Source organism: Rhinatrema bivittatum, chromosome 5 (genome assembly GCF_901001135.1).
Source record: "Rhinatrema bivittatum chromosome 5, aRhiBiv1.1, whole genome shotgun sequence".
Classification (NCBI taxonomy): Eukaryota; Metazoa; Chordata; class Amphibia; order Gymnophiona; family Rhinatrematidae; genus Rhinatrema; species Rhinatrema bivittatum.
In genome coordinates, this window is record NC_042619.1 from 301,803,555 (window position 1) to 301,817,581 (window position 14,027).

Sequence of the window (14,027 nt, forward strand, 5' to 3'; positions counted from 1 at the left end):
AAATCAAGCCTGTGGATTCCTTGCTTGTTTTTGGATGCATAACAATGTACATTGGTGTAAAAAAAACCAAAAAAAACAGCGGAGAACCTCCCTCAGCAAGGGCTGGCAGCACCTGTTGGATTAAGAAGGTGATGTTCACCAGCTGCATTTAAAGTACATAACATTGCTGGGCAGGCAGGGAAAGAGCTGCTACTCATTCTCTTTCCAGAATGACTAGCCCACAGCCAAACGCTGGCATTTCAGCTTCATTTTGGATGCGTGCTTACTAAATCCAGGATTTCACTGCTTCAAGCATTACAAGATGATGGGGAGCGAGCACCCCAAGGCCATCAAACCACGCGAGAACACCACACCACACTACAACACTAATGCACACAGCAAGAGAGAGACTCTCAATCATCTTAGGTGCTACCTGCCGAAATGAAATTCCAAGCAGTCCCCCCACTTCAGCTATAACTCAGCTGGCGCCACACTTCATACCAGGACTGAGTCTCTGATTCGCTTTCCCAACCCTGGTGTGAATTCTTCCAATGCAGAGGGGAGAGATTTTTTTTACCTCCAAGGCCCGAGATACATTAATGGAACAGTTCCAAGGAGACACTTGATACAAAGTATGGTGTTCCAAAATTAAGTCCTTACTGAACAATTCAAGTTAAAAAAAAAAAAAAAGTTGCAGGTTGTCTGGTCTTCAGGCATTTAGAAACCTCAAGCAGGTACTTTCTGTTACACCCTCCTGGGCTCTCTGCCTCCCAAGGATCCTTGTCCTAGGCCTGAACCTTTTCTCCTGCACTCCTCTCTCTCCTTCTCCTCCTGGATACCAGGACACTGGTTTGGCAATTCTCTTTCACTCCTCTCTTCTCTCCACCATCTGGTCACACTCACTTCCTAGCTGATCTCACGTAGATCTTTATTCATGTATTAAGTAGCAAGGTCCTCCTTTCCAAGAACTGACCCAAGGGGAGAGAGGTTTACTCCCTCGCAGCAGGGATTCTCTCCGCCCAACAGAGAGAAGAAACAGGAGGAGTTACTTCAATATCAGAAGCACAACGGGGAACAATCTGTGGGGCCCTCCATGCTCAGACCTAATGAAGGCCCCTTTGTGTGTTGTACTCTAGGAGCCTCAGAAGGAAAGCTTTTGGCACAACGCAAGAGGAGCACTAGCAACAAATCTGAGGGACTGAGATCGTACCCAAAACAACACAGTTTAAAAGTCTCGTTCCTCTTCATGTGAGCAAATCAAAACAAATTTAGAGAGAATCTCCAAGAAAAAAACCATTTCAAACAATCATATTTGGTATTGAGACAATTGTGCAAGAGTAAGCCAAAATCTCTTCACAAAAAAAAACAGAAGCGATTCCTTGTAACTTTTTTCTAAAATATCCTGTGTCTTACATCTTATGCTTGAAAAGGAAAAATAAAATTCCCATTTAGACAGTACATTTCATTCATACCTGCAGAGCTGGTATGGAAGGAGGAGATTCAGGGTCAAAGTTTGACCTTTGATTCCTGCTCTTCAGGATGGGGGTTGCTGTACCAAAGGCAGACCCGGAGCGCGCACACAAGTCTTTGAAGAAAGGAAAATGGACCGACTTGCAGTCCCCGCCTTCCATAAGCCAACTCACCGACCACATAGATAGACTTTACATGCTGAAGAAGCTGAAGTCAGGTACTCCTGAGGAGTGGATTTTACCTTCCCAGAAGCACATCCTCCACGACTCAAGTCTTCATCTGCACCCTGGACATGGGCGTTCAATCTTTAGGTAGCACAGTCCTCCTTAGCCTCTGTGGATTAATACAAAAGGTGCACCTGTGCTTGGATTTTGGATTTAAAATTACTCAACGTTTTCAAACCCATGCTCAAGGCAAGTTACAATTCAGGCACTGGAAGTAGGCCCTGCCCCAGAGGGCTTACAGTCAATTGCAAACAAAGTGACTTGCCCAAGATCACAAGGAGCATTGATGAGAGAAACATGATTTGAACTTGGCTCCCCTGCTTCTCAGCCCTGCTGCTCTAACCACTAGGCCACTCTGCTGCCTGGAGTCAAGATGATGTGCCTGGAGAAACTTTCCCCTGCAACGTCTGACTTGTGTGACCAAGGGTGACCTACTAGGAAGGCAAACATGGAAGCCACAGAGGAAGGCTCATGCCTTAGCTTTGGATTTTCACCAACACTACACAGGATCATCTGCCACTGAACAGGCTCCAACAACTGAGCTAATATGTCATGGTGGAGGAAACACATGCTTTAGCCCCTGCACTAAGAACAGTTTAGGATCTCAGAATACTTCATAATTACGTCAGGAAAATATACAGCACCTCCAGATTTGGCAAACATGCACAATATATTTGACTGAAACATGTTCCCCATTTTCCCCCTCCTAAAACTTGATGCCACTGAAGCTGGAGTGGGGTTTAAGATATCCTCCCCTCTCCTCATCAAAGCTCCACCCCCAAATAAATCTCCTGTAGAATATATTGGATATTATTGTCTTAACAGTTAAATTTTTCTTACAAAATGTGCCAGCTCACTGTCTGTTGTAGAGGTGGCCTGGAGCGCTGCTGGGTGCATGAGGCACCAGGAGGGTACGTGACTTGTCAAACAATACAATCAAATAGGACTTCCAGCCTAGGATTTCACAACACACACTTAACCCTGTGTGTCAATTTAACTCTTGGCTGCCTGCTCCTCTCCCCCTCCCCAGCTCCCTTTCCCTCTGGTACTGCAGTCACAGCCACCACTGGTGACACATTCCTCCCAACTAATTCTAATTTTTCGTGCCCTCCAAGTATTCTTCTCCCTACATCCCCTGCAGCCAGAAGATGGCATCATCTGGCCTTTACAAACTATTTTGCATCAGTGTGAAGGGTGCTAGTAAAAAAATGTACTCACCCGAATGATGGTCCCCATATCACAAATATCTGATGCCACCTTGGGCACTCAGAATTATCTTCCCAGGCTGCAGAGTGGCTGTTTTTGGGTTTAATAAATGTATCATGCCCATGCCGGCTCCCTTTTTACTAAGGGTCTGCAGGGCATTCATTACAGGCTTGTGAACCCTATTGATTAAAAGTAAAAATAAGCCCATGCTGTCCGACTTCCTGTTTTGAGAGGCTGCAACTGCAGCCGGTAGGCTTGTGGGCAGAGTGAGCCATGGATTCAGTGTGGAAAGAGAAATCCAGCAGCAGGAAAACTGCTGAGTCAACAGAAGCGTAGTTTATGCGGTCACAGCACTGGATTCTAGCAGGGCCATAGGTTCAGAGCAAGTCTTCCTGTTTTGCTTTGTTTGTTAGTTATTGTTACCAAGTTTGCACCAAAATTCACCATATTAACTTTTCTCCTGCCACCCTTCAACAGGAGCAAGCATTCCTCTGTCACCCCAGTCCCATCTGCACTCCCTCCTGGCATCAGCAGCTGCCGCATGCCCTGCACTCTAACAGCCCTCCTTCACACACTATCCCCAGCCCACCCTATGCCCTACTTCTTGATCACAAGCTTCCCTGGAAAGCTTTCGCCTGATCTTAAGTCACAGATTCAGCACCAGTCCGTAACAATATTTTATGAGGCTATTGTACGTTTGGAGCTTGCTGCTGTGTCTCTGCTCTCTTCTCCCCGTTGAAGCCACAGTACAGGGCTGGCGGTGTACCACAAACCCAAGATGCAGATTCCATCCACCACTGTGCCACCTGGGCAAAGTCACTAAACCTGCAGGAACCCACGATGGAATATAAAGTGTGAAAGACCAGTAAACAAGCAAAAACACAAATTATTTGCTGCAAAATGAGGTATATCCACTTTTTTAAAATCTGCTCTTTCAGAAACTAAAGCATTGAAAGACTAGCGTACTATTAAAAAAAAAAAAATATATATATATATATATATATATATATATATATATATATATATATATATATATATATATATATACACACACACACACATATTTGGCTTGCTGCATTGGCATATGGCCCTGTGTTCAATTTCTAGCTCAAGCCTTCCATTAAACAGGTCAGCCAAGGCGGCAATGCTCACAGCCCCTGGGGATGGAGACCATCACTGCCCAACAAGCAATACCTAGCTACTGGATTTAGGGCTCATGACTGCAGAGTCCTGGAAGGGGCCCTGGCTGAGGACTGTCGCAGCAAATGATTGGGCTGGGTGAGGATATAAAATGAGGGGAAAAAATCCCTAGGTGATTGTGAACAAAGGTTCACGGCATTGGACCCCTGTGTTGGTTCTGAATGAACTGGAAGCCCAAAGGAGGGAGGAGGAAACTGCCGGATCAAGGGAAAAAAAAAAAAAAAGATATGTCAAATGACAGAGAGCATGGGGGGCGGGTAACTGTATAGGAAAATAAAAGAATGTATATCTTCCAGCTGTTATTTGAGAGACAGAATGAATGCTAAGAACAGGATTCTGTACTGTTCTTGTTGGGCTGGTCTTTGAAGGTTCAATCAGGTTCTTTGAGTCCTGACAGACCAGTCCAGACTAGTGCCATAGGAGGTGACCTAAGAGAGCCTCGCTACTATCTCATCCAGATGTGACATTTCTTGAAGGGAGCAAGTCATATTAGACCATCAGTAAGACCACTAGTCCCACAGCGGGACCTAAACTTGATCCAAAGGCATTTACAGAGGCTCCATTCGAAGCACTCAAAAGAGCTACCATAAAGGACTTAACATTAAAGACCATGCTACTGCTAGCAATATAGGCACCATCCTGCCGAGACCCTTACCTCAGCCTCTCTGGAGAGAAAGTCACAATCAGGGCAGTCCATCCTTCCTACCTAAGGTAGTGTCAGAATTTGATGTAAATCAAGCAGTTACTTTACCAGGGTTCAGAAAGGAACAATGCCAGGGTCAGAGGAAGAAACTGAGAGGGCTAGATGTAAGGAGATGCCTCATCAGATATCTGGAATCTAGGAATCATTTCAGAAAGTCAGACAGGCTTTTCGTATTTACAAGGTCATGCAGAAGGAAAGCAACCTTGAAGGCGTCAATTGCGGCGGCATATACTGTATAATGATTAGGGAAAGCAGGTTCCAGAGGCTCTATATGCCCACTTTATGAGACCTCAAGCAGTCTCATGGGTGGAATATAGTCAGGTATACCCAGTAGATTTGGCGAGCCGCCACTTGGGCATCGTTGCGTTCCTTTATGAAACATTACAGGCTGAATTTCCAAGAGAGAGGAGATCCAGCTTTTGCCATGGGCAGCCTGGGATATTCCCACCCGGGATAGGTACTGCTTAGGTACATACCACTTGTCTGGGCTGGTCTGGCAGAACAATGAGGAAGGTTCAGTTAGGTTCTTACCTGCTAATTGCCCTTCCTTGAGTCCTGACCAGTCCAGAGCCCGCCCTGGGAGGAAAACAGTATTAAAAAAAAAAAAAGGATAGGAATATACAATTGTCTTTGTTTCAGGTTAATATAAATCCTCAAAGAGAGAATGATGAACAGTTGGGGGCTTATCCCAAAAGGGAAATCTAGGGAGAAAGGAGCAGTCATGATGCCCAATCTTTTTTCACCTTTGCTACTAAGATATTGTTGGAAAGAATTTCTTTCTTGCCTTTCTTTGAGTTTCAGGGGAACCTTACTCCAGAACTTGGACAAGAGGCTACTGATGCCTTCCCTGCTGCACCAAGCTATATAGAGAGGGACGGCAGTACAAAACAGTTTGCACTCTGCCTCCAACTGCTGATATCTGTCTTCCAAGGTGCTGTTCTAGCTAGATTATTTGATATTGTGATGAAGTGTGCACACTTAACTTTGAGTCCATAGATCTGGTATAGCCGGCTGGGGTGCGTTGATGTAGATGTTCTACTCTGAATATATTCTTTAAATAACCAAAATCTTCTGTATGTGTTCTAATATTTTGCTTAGTGTCATACAGAAGGCTAATTGAATTGGGCTAGTTTGATGTAAAAATAAAAGAATTATATTATCCCTATTTCTTGACCTTCAGAGGGAATGAGTGATGTGTAACGGATGCACTCTCTTCCTTTCTCTCTCTCCCTTTATAACTTACTTTTCAAGCATTGGCAAGGTTTTTGATACCAATAATGAAAATTGTTTCTATAAATTATGGAATTAAATACTTCCCAACTTAAGGGCCTTCTTTTTGTACTTTATTACACTGAAATCTCACCAACAAATAACTAAGAACATGCCATACTGGGTCAGACTAAGGGTCTATCAAGCTCAGTATCCTGTGTCCAACAGTGGCCAATCCAGGCCATAACAATCTGGCAAGTACCCAAAAACTAAGTCTATTCCATGTTACTTTTGCTAGCAATAGCAGTCGCTATTTTCTAAGTCAACTTAATTAATAGCAGGTAATGGACTTCTCCTCCAAGAACTTATCCAATCCTTTTTTAAACATAGCTATACTAACTGCACTAACCATATCCTCTGGCAACAAATTCCAGAGTTTAATTGTGCGTTGAGTAAAAAAGAACTTTCTCCGATTAGTTTTCAATGTGCCACATGCTAACTTCATGGAGTGCCCCCTATCTATTATCCGAAAGAGTAAATAACCGATTCACATCTACCCATTCTAGACCTCTCATGATTTTAAACACCTTATCAGTTCTCCCCTCAGCCGTCTCTTCTCCAAGCTGAAAAGTCCTAACCTCTTTAGTCTTTCCTCGTAGGGGAGCTGTTCTATTCCCCTTATTTTGGTCGCCCTTCTCTGTACCTTCTTCATCGCAATTATATCTTTTTTGAGATGCGGCGACCAGAATTGTACACAGTATTCAAGGTGCGGTCTCAGTATGGAGCGATACAGAGGCATTATGACATCTTCCGTTTTATTCACCATTCCATTTCTAATAATTCCCAACATTCTGTTTGCTTTTTTGACTGCCGCAGCACACTGAACAGACGATTTCAATGTGTTATCCACTATAACGCCTAGATCTCTGTCTTGGGTAGTAGTGCTTAATATGGAACCTAACATAATGTAACTACAGCATGTGTTATTTTTCCCTATATGCATCACCTTGCACTTACCCATATTAATTTCATCTGCCATTTGGATGCCCAATTTTCCAGTCTCACAAGGTCTTCCTGCAATTTATCACAATCTGCTTGTGATTTAACTACTCTGAACAATTTTGTATTATCTGCAAATTTGATTACCTCACTCGTCGTATTTCTTTCCAGATCATTTATAAATATATTGAAAAGTAAGGGTCCCAATAGAAATCCCTGAGGCCCTCCACTGCCCACTCCCTTCCACTGAGAAAATTGTCCATTTAATCCTACTCTCTGTTTCCTGTCTTTTAGCCAGTTTGTAATCCACAAAAGGACATCACCACCTATCCCATGACTTTTTACCTTTCCCAGAAGCCTCTCAAGAGGAACTTTGTCAAACGCCTTCTGAAAATCCAAGTATACTACATCTACCGGTTCACCTTTATCCACATGTTTATTAACTCCTTCAAAAAAGTGAAGCAGATTTGAGAGGCAAGACTTGCCTTGGGTAAAGCCATGCTGACTTTGTTCCATTAAACCATGTCTTTCTATATGTTCTGTGATTTTGATGTTTAGAACACTTTCCACTATTTTTCCTGGCACTGAAGTCAGGCTAACCGGTCTGTAGTTTCCCGGATCGCCTTGGAGCCCTTTTTAAATATTGGGGTTACATTAGCTATCCTCCAGTCTTCAGGTACAATAGATGATTTTAATGATAGGTTACAAATTTTTACTAATAGGTCTGAAATTTCATTTTTTAGTTCCTTCAGAACTCTGGGGTGTATACCATCTGGTCCAGGTGATTTACTACTCTTCAGTTTGTCAATCAGGTCTTCCACATCTTCTAGGTTCACCGTTATTTGGTTCAGTCCATCTGAATCATTACCCATGAAAACCTTCTCCAGTACGGGTACCTCCCCAACATCCTCTTCAGTAAACACCAAAGCAAAGAAATCATTTAATCTTTCCGTGATGGCTTTATCTTCTCTAAGTAACCTTTTAGCCCCTCGATCATCTAACGGTCCAACTGACTCCCTCACAGGCTTTCTGCTTCGGATATATTTTTTAAAGTTTTTACTGTGAATTTCTGCCTCTACGGCAAACTTCTGGAGCATTTAGTGATTTGCTTATAGTGACTCTTTCTTCCAGTACTTCTCAGGATATTTTTCACCCACTCCTGAACTCTAAGCAGAGTAATAGTTAGAAGATACACTCAACTGGGTAGTCACCAACTTCCACTATAAATAGTGGTGTCTACATACAATTAATTAAAGGCTAGCACAGCCTTTAAGATTTTCCCCACCAATAATGGTACACAGGGGTGGGAGTATATCCAGTAATAATATTCCCTTCTCTTTAACAGTGTTAGTTAATATTTACTACTTTCTTTCATCCTTCTTGCCTTTCAACATTTCTACAAAAGCTTTAGAAAATATTATTGCGCTTCAGCTGAATTTTAAACAGTAACTGATTCAACTCTAATTCTTACCTGAATATTTCCTAAGTATTCAAACCAAAATCTACGTTTCCATTCATACACACTTCAATTTATGTTTTCTCATTCCCTCAGTGTGATTTATTGTACTTTGAGTGAGATTTAGCAGTCTCAGGCCCTTCTGCTTCACTCAAATCAAAGTCTCTCCCTCAGAGATTTTCACTGAAACCACCCTCCTGTCATGCTGCAAATCATTACAGCTGCTGATGTCATGAGCAAATAGTTCCTGAGGGTAACTGTATAAGGTGTTTTAGTACTCAAAAATCCTTTGCAAGTTTACAGAGCATGCTAGGAGAACTACTTGTGATGTTTAGTTTTATAGGGGTTCACGTCAGCACCTTCAGAGACGAAGAGTGAGGGCTAAACTGGTATTCTTACACTGACCACTTTACCATAACTTTCCTGTCAGCTCATCTTGAAGCACTTGGGTTACCATGGATACAGTACGCTGATAGTTTTCAGCAGCTTCAAATGCCAGCTTAGACTGAGCATGGGTAGGGAACCCTATGAGCTGTGGCAGTGAGAGCATTTGAATAAAAAGCAAAGTTTAGGGCAAAGTTTAAGGCCAAAAACATTTATTCTCTCACCAAGCTGCCCTTATCTCTCCTGAGGTATTCATTCCCCTTTTAAATTATCTCTGAACACACACAAAAAAACTATAACAATATTGTCCATTTCAATGTGAAATGCTTCTTTTAGAGGCATCCAGTGTCCAGCCTGAAGGTCAACAGGGTCATTCCACAGGACCACCACTTCCATTGGCTAGTTTTAAATCTTATTTGAAGAGGTCTGAGGATCTTTTTTAAATGGGGAAATTAGGGTCAGTTCACAACTTGGAAACTATGAGACCACCTGAAGAGGTTCCTCTGACCTGTCCACGCTCTCTTATTTGGTAACGTTTTGCAACCCCAGGGAATTCTGGGCACCGATTGGGTTGGACACGTTTTAGTCGGGACTTTCAATCTTATGCTCAAGCAGAGACCCCCACCTTGGATTGCTATTTTATAAGCAATTTTGCCACAAAAGTATTTTTAGGGCAGTTTAAAGTCACCCCTGAGCCAGCGCAAAACCGGAAATGCCTCCTCGGGTCACTTCTGGCTCTTTGATGGTGGCTGAAAAGTCCCACCCTCCTGCCATTCAATTATCTGCCAGGACCGACTCCTAACACAGCTCCTACCTCTTCTGCCACTCACAGCTACCAGGGACAGATGTTGCAATGCTATTGCAGACACCCCCCCCCCCCCCCTGCAATCACTGGCAGGTCTGTCTTCTCCTGAAGCACCCTGCTGCCATATAATTACTGTCTCCAGGCAAATAAACAAGAAACAAAACAAACAATGCTGCTGCATTTCTGCTTGGCCATGATATCTCCAGCCAGAAAGCACAGTAGTCCTCCCTAGGAGCCCAGGTCAGTTTTACATTTAAATTTGTCAGCTCTATGTTTTTATTTAAAAAAAAAAAAAAAAAAAAAAAAAGTTACACCCCCCCCCCCCCCCCAAATTTTAATTTTGCTCCAGGGGATACATATGTCAGCATCTGATGAATGTGTTATCTATGATATTGGGAAGCAGATTGCAAAAACAAACAAATAAAAGCACACATTCATAAATTAAAAGAAATCCATGCTGCACTGCCTGAAGATAATCCTTAAAAAGAATGGCTGGCTTGAACTAGGATGTGATCTTTCCTTACTACTCATCACACCAAATAAACACACTCAAATTTTGTTGTTACTTCAGTAACAGTGACACAAACTCCCTCATTTATCAGACACTCTGTGAAGTAGCACAAAAAAAAGAGACACTCAGAAGCTATACAGCGAACCTGCCATACCAAAAGAACACTAACTCCTAAAACTCAAACAGCAAGAACCCTATCAATGAAAGAGAACACTGCAGATATTACACCATGTTCTAGAACACCATTACTCCTCCTATTGATAAACAGAACAAGGCAGACTACTCTAGAATAATTCTTCACCTCAATCACACAAGCAAAACACAGACCTTCACCAAATATAGAATAAGTGACCACTAAATAGAAACAAATATCCAGTCAAAACCTAAACTCTTCTTTTTCTGCTGTTCACTTCAACCTCACCAACTCCCCTTCATGTTCCCTGCAGGCAGAAGGGAAAGGGCCGTGAGGAAGGAACAGGAGGAGAGGGGCTTCATAAGGGCATCGATTTGTTCTTTTATGCTGTGTGCACTGTGCACGCCAGCCTCATTACCTCCTTTCATTTTCTCTCCTCCCTGCCTTACAGGCCGATTCAGTAAAAGTCGCGGGAGAGCAGGCAAGCGCCCGCTCTCCTGTGTGCGCGATTCAGTATTTAAATTAGGGCCCGCGGTAAAAAGAGGCGCTAGGGACACTAGCGCGTCCCTAGTGCCTCTTTTTTGACAGGAGCGGCGGCTGACAGCGAGTTTGACAGCCGACGCTCAATTTTGCCGGCGTCTGTTCTCAAACCCGCTGACAGCCACGGGTTCGGAAACCGGCAAAATTGAGCGTCCGGTTTTCAACCCGCGAGCTGCGAGCCGATTTTAAATTTTTTTTTTAAATTATTTTTTACTTTGAGACCTCCGACTTAATATCGCCATGATATTAAGTAGGAGGGTGTACAGAAAAGCAGTTTTTGGGTAGGTGCTAATTTCTAAATTAAAATGTGCGGCTTGGCTGCACATTTTACTTTCTGAATCGCATGGGAATAACTAATAGCGCCCGCAACATGCATTTGCATGTTGCGGGCGCTATTAGTTTAGTTTCGGGGGGGGGGGGGGGGGGGTTGGAGGCACGTTTTCGACCCCTTACTGTTAGAGAGGAAAGACTACAGCAGTAAATAGAACAGCTGTTTTCTGCTGCCTAGGTCTCACACCTCCTGCTGCCCCCAAAGTTGTAGCTGGGTCAGCTCATGGCAATCTGATTCCTGAATTGAGGGGAAAGACTGCCTCCCTCCCCCCACCAAAGGCAGAGCACAGATCAAATCAGCAAGAGGGCAAAAGCTGGTGGATGGGGAGCGGGAAGGGTCCTTCTTTGTTAATTTGAAATGCTGGGAAAGGAGGGTCAGGGTTTCCAGAGGAGTGAAAGATAAGTGGCAGTGATAGTACTTCTAGGAAGTTGGTAACCCTGTCACACTCCCAGGAGCCCTGCCACCTGCCTTCCCCAGAATTTTCCCCCCTGGAGAAGTGCGAGATGGATGAACGAGGAGGAGGGTCTGTGTGTGGATCGCTCTCTACAGGCCAACACAAGGGTACTGTGCATCCTAGGCGAACCATACAGCTGCATGCCCACCCCTCCACATCCTGGCCCTCCAGACACACACACACACACAACTTGTGCATTTATAACAGATTTTATATGAAAAAGGACATTCAGTTTTCTGAAGCAGGAATCACTTACAACACGCGTTTTATATTTACATGCACTGCTGTGCTGCCAATCAGAAAACCCTGCAAAAAAAAAAAAAAAAGACAATTGGAGCCCATATAATATTAGACCTATAGTAAAGTGCATTATTAGGTGTGAGCTTAGCCCTCACTAGCCGAGAGTAAGCAATTCAATATAGTAAACCTCCCAAACCAAAAGAGCATTAACTGCCAGCACTCAAATAGTATCAACCTTACCTATGAAAAGGCATCACTGCAAATATTGTACCAGGCCCTAAAACACCAATACATCTCCGATTACGAAAACACAACAAGCCAGGCTGATATATTCTGGTAACAGACTACCTCACCTCAGTCACACATGCAAAACAGTCAGACCCTCACCAAATACAGAGTAAAGAGGCCATAAAGGACAAATATAATAATTCAGACAAAAACTGAACTGGAAGCAATAAGCCAGACTCGGCGCAACTATGGAAATACAGAGACATTGCCATTCCTCACAAAAAAACATCAAACAATACAATCAAGAAATATAAAGCATACTATGAAAAAGAATATTTCAAAACAGCTGACAGCATATTCAATAATCAAATCTCATATAAACATGTTTAAAGTGGTTCCAAAAATTAATAAAATATTTCAAAAGAGCAAACATCAAATACTCAATTTAAAACAAAACAAAATTAGTAAGGATTAAAAAAAAAATAAAAAAAAAAAAAATTCCCTGCTCTCCATACCGGGGAACTTGAATTTCCAGTCACCCTGAGATTGCCGTGAATTAGGGGGGAGGGGGGCTGTGCACAAATGTTTCCCTCTCTCATATATACAGGCACACACACACGCATGCTCATCCTCACCCTTCTTCCCCTCTGGAACACGTAAGCTGCAGCTGCCTCCATGATGAGCCCACACAGCAGATGGAGCTGCTCCTCCTTCCTCCTGGGCATGGGCTGCTCCTTTCTTCTGGCCACGTGAGCCAGTGCTGCTCCTGCTCCTTCTGGCCACAAGTGATTGCCCCTCCTTGTTCTTCCCACCCACGTGGGCCCACATAACAACGTTTCCTGGGACCAGGAGGGTGGGAAGAACAAGAAGGCGTAATTGTCCTGCCACTGCTGTGCCTCCACCAAAACTTAGGTGCTTCAGGCAGCCGCCTAGTCCTTTTACTGGCACTACACTCTCTCCTACTTACACCCCCCATACATTCTTGCTCCCTTACTTCCCCACCTCACTTCTCCTTCCCCCTTCCCTCTCGCAACACCTTCCCCTTTGCTTCCTTCTCACTCACCCCCTCCACCAAGGTCCTTCCTGGCCGCAGAGGGTGGGAACCCTGCGGATGTGTCATCTTCGGCTTCACTGCAGTTCATGCCTTCCTGCTTTCGGGGGCTGGGAACCCCACTGGCACGTTATCAAAACCACGCCGTGGTTCTGCTCTTCCTGCCCACGGGGCTGGGAACCCCCCCCCCCGTGGCCATTTATCAAAATCCTACAGCTGCTGTCTTGGGTCGAGATGCAGACTGAGGCGGCCGCAGCAGGAGTGCTTTGAGAGGCAGTTTTTGCCACCCCAAACTGTTGCCACCTAAGGTGGCTGTTGGTGGGGGGAAAAGACGTAACTTCCTTTTCCCTGCGAGTGCCAAATAATACACTGGAGCCACTGATCAAGTGTCCAAAATAAATGGTAATCAGGTTGGTACATGGCAGAAATAAAGTCCTCAGCACCACCACACTTCTCGAATTACAGTCTTTTCCCCTCAGTCTGTGCAGAGGTCTCTATTGCAGGGCAAGGGAAGCACCTACCCTCGAGGGCTTGGCCAAGTGGAGTTTCCCTTCCACTACTGGCGAAAAAGAAAAAAGATAAAACAGACTACTGCACAGAGTCAGAAATCCTCTCTCTTCCCAGGGGCGAAGACTCCAGATGGGTGCCCTCAAAGCCTCAAGATGTTCTTGCTCATAGTTAGGTGATCTTCTTTGTTCCCTTTCTCTCTCAATCAGATTCCTGATGGGAGGGCTCCTGTCTGGAACTTGTGGCTCTGGACGCTCCCCAGAGGGCAGGAAGATGGGCAGCAGGATCTTCAACCAAAAAAGCCTCTCTCCCAAAAGTGAAGTTAACATCGGAGTTTGTCCCTTGCCTCGGGTCATCGCCATATCTCTTCCCTACCCTGGGCACACCAGACACAGGG

General features: G+C 44.1%; 1 protein-coding gene across 7 annotated transcripts in view; it reads right to left on the bottom strand.

Annotated features, from left to right (window-relative positions):
* Positions 1-14,027, bottom strand: part of LOC115092844 — a 69,093-nt gene that overhangs the window by 45,769 nt on the left and 9,297 nt on the right. The window contains exon 1 of one of the 7 annotated variants that reach the window (XM_029604187.1): positions 1,691-1,719. The exons of the other annotated variants lie outside the window; for them this stretch is intronic. The gene's annotated coding sequence lies outside the window, so the exon portion shown is untranslated. Of the gene's footprint in view, positions 1-1,690; positions 1,720-14,027 lie in introns of those variants that run through there. 7 annotated transcript variants of the gene reach the window in all.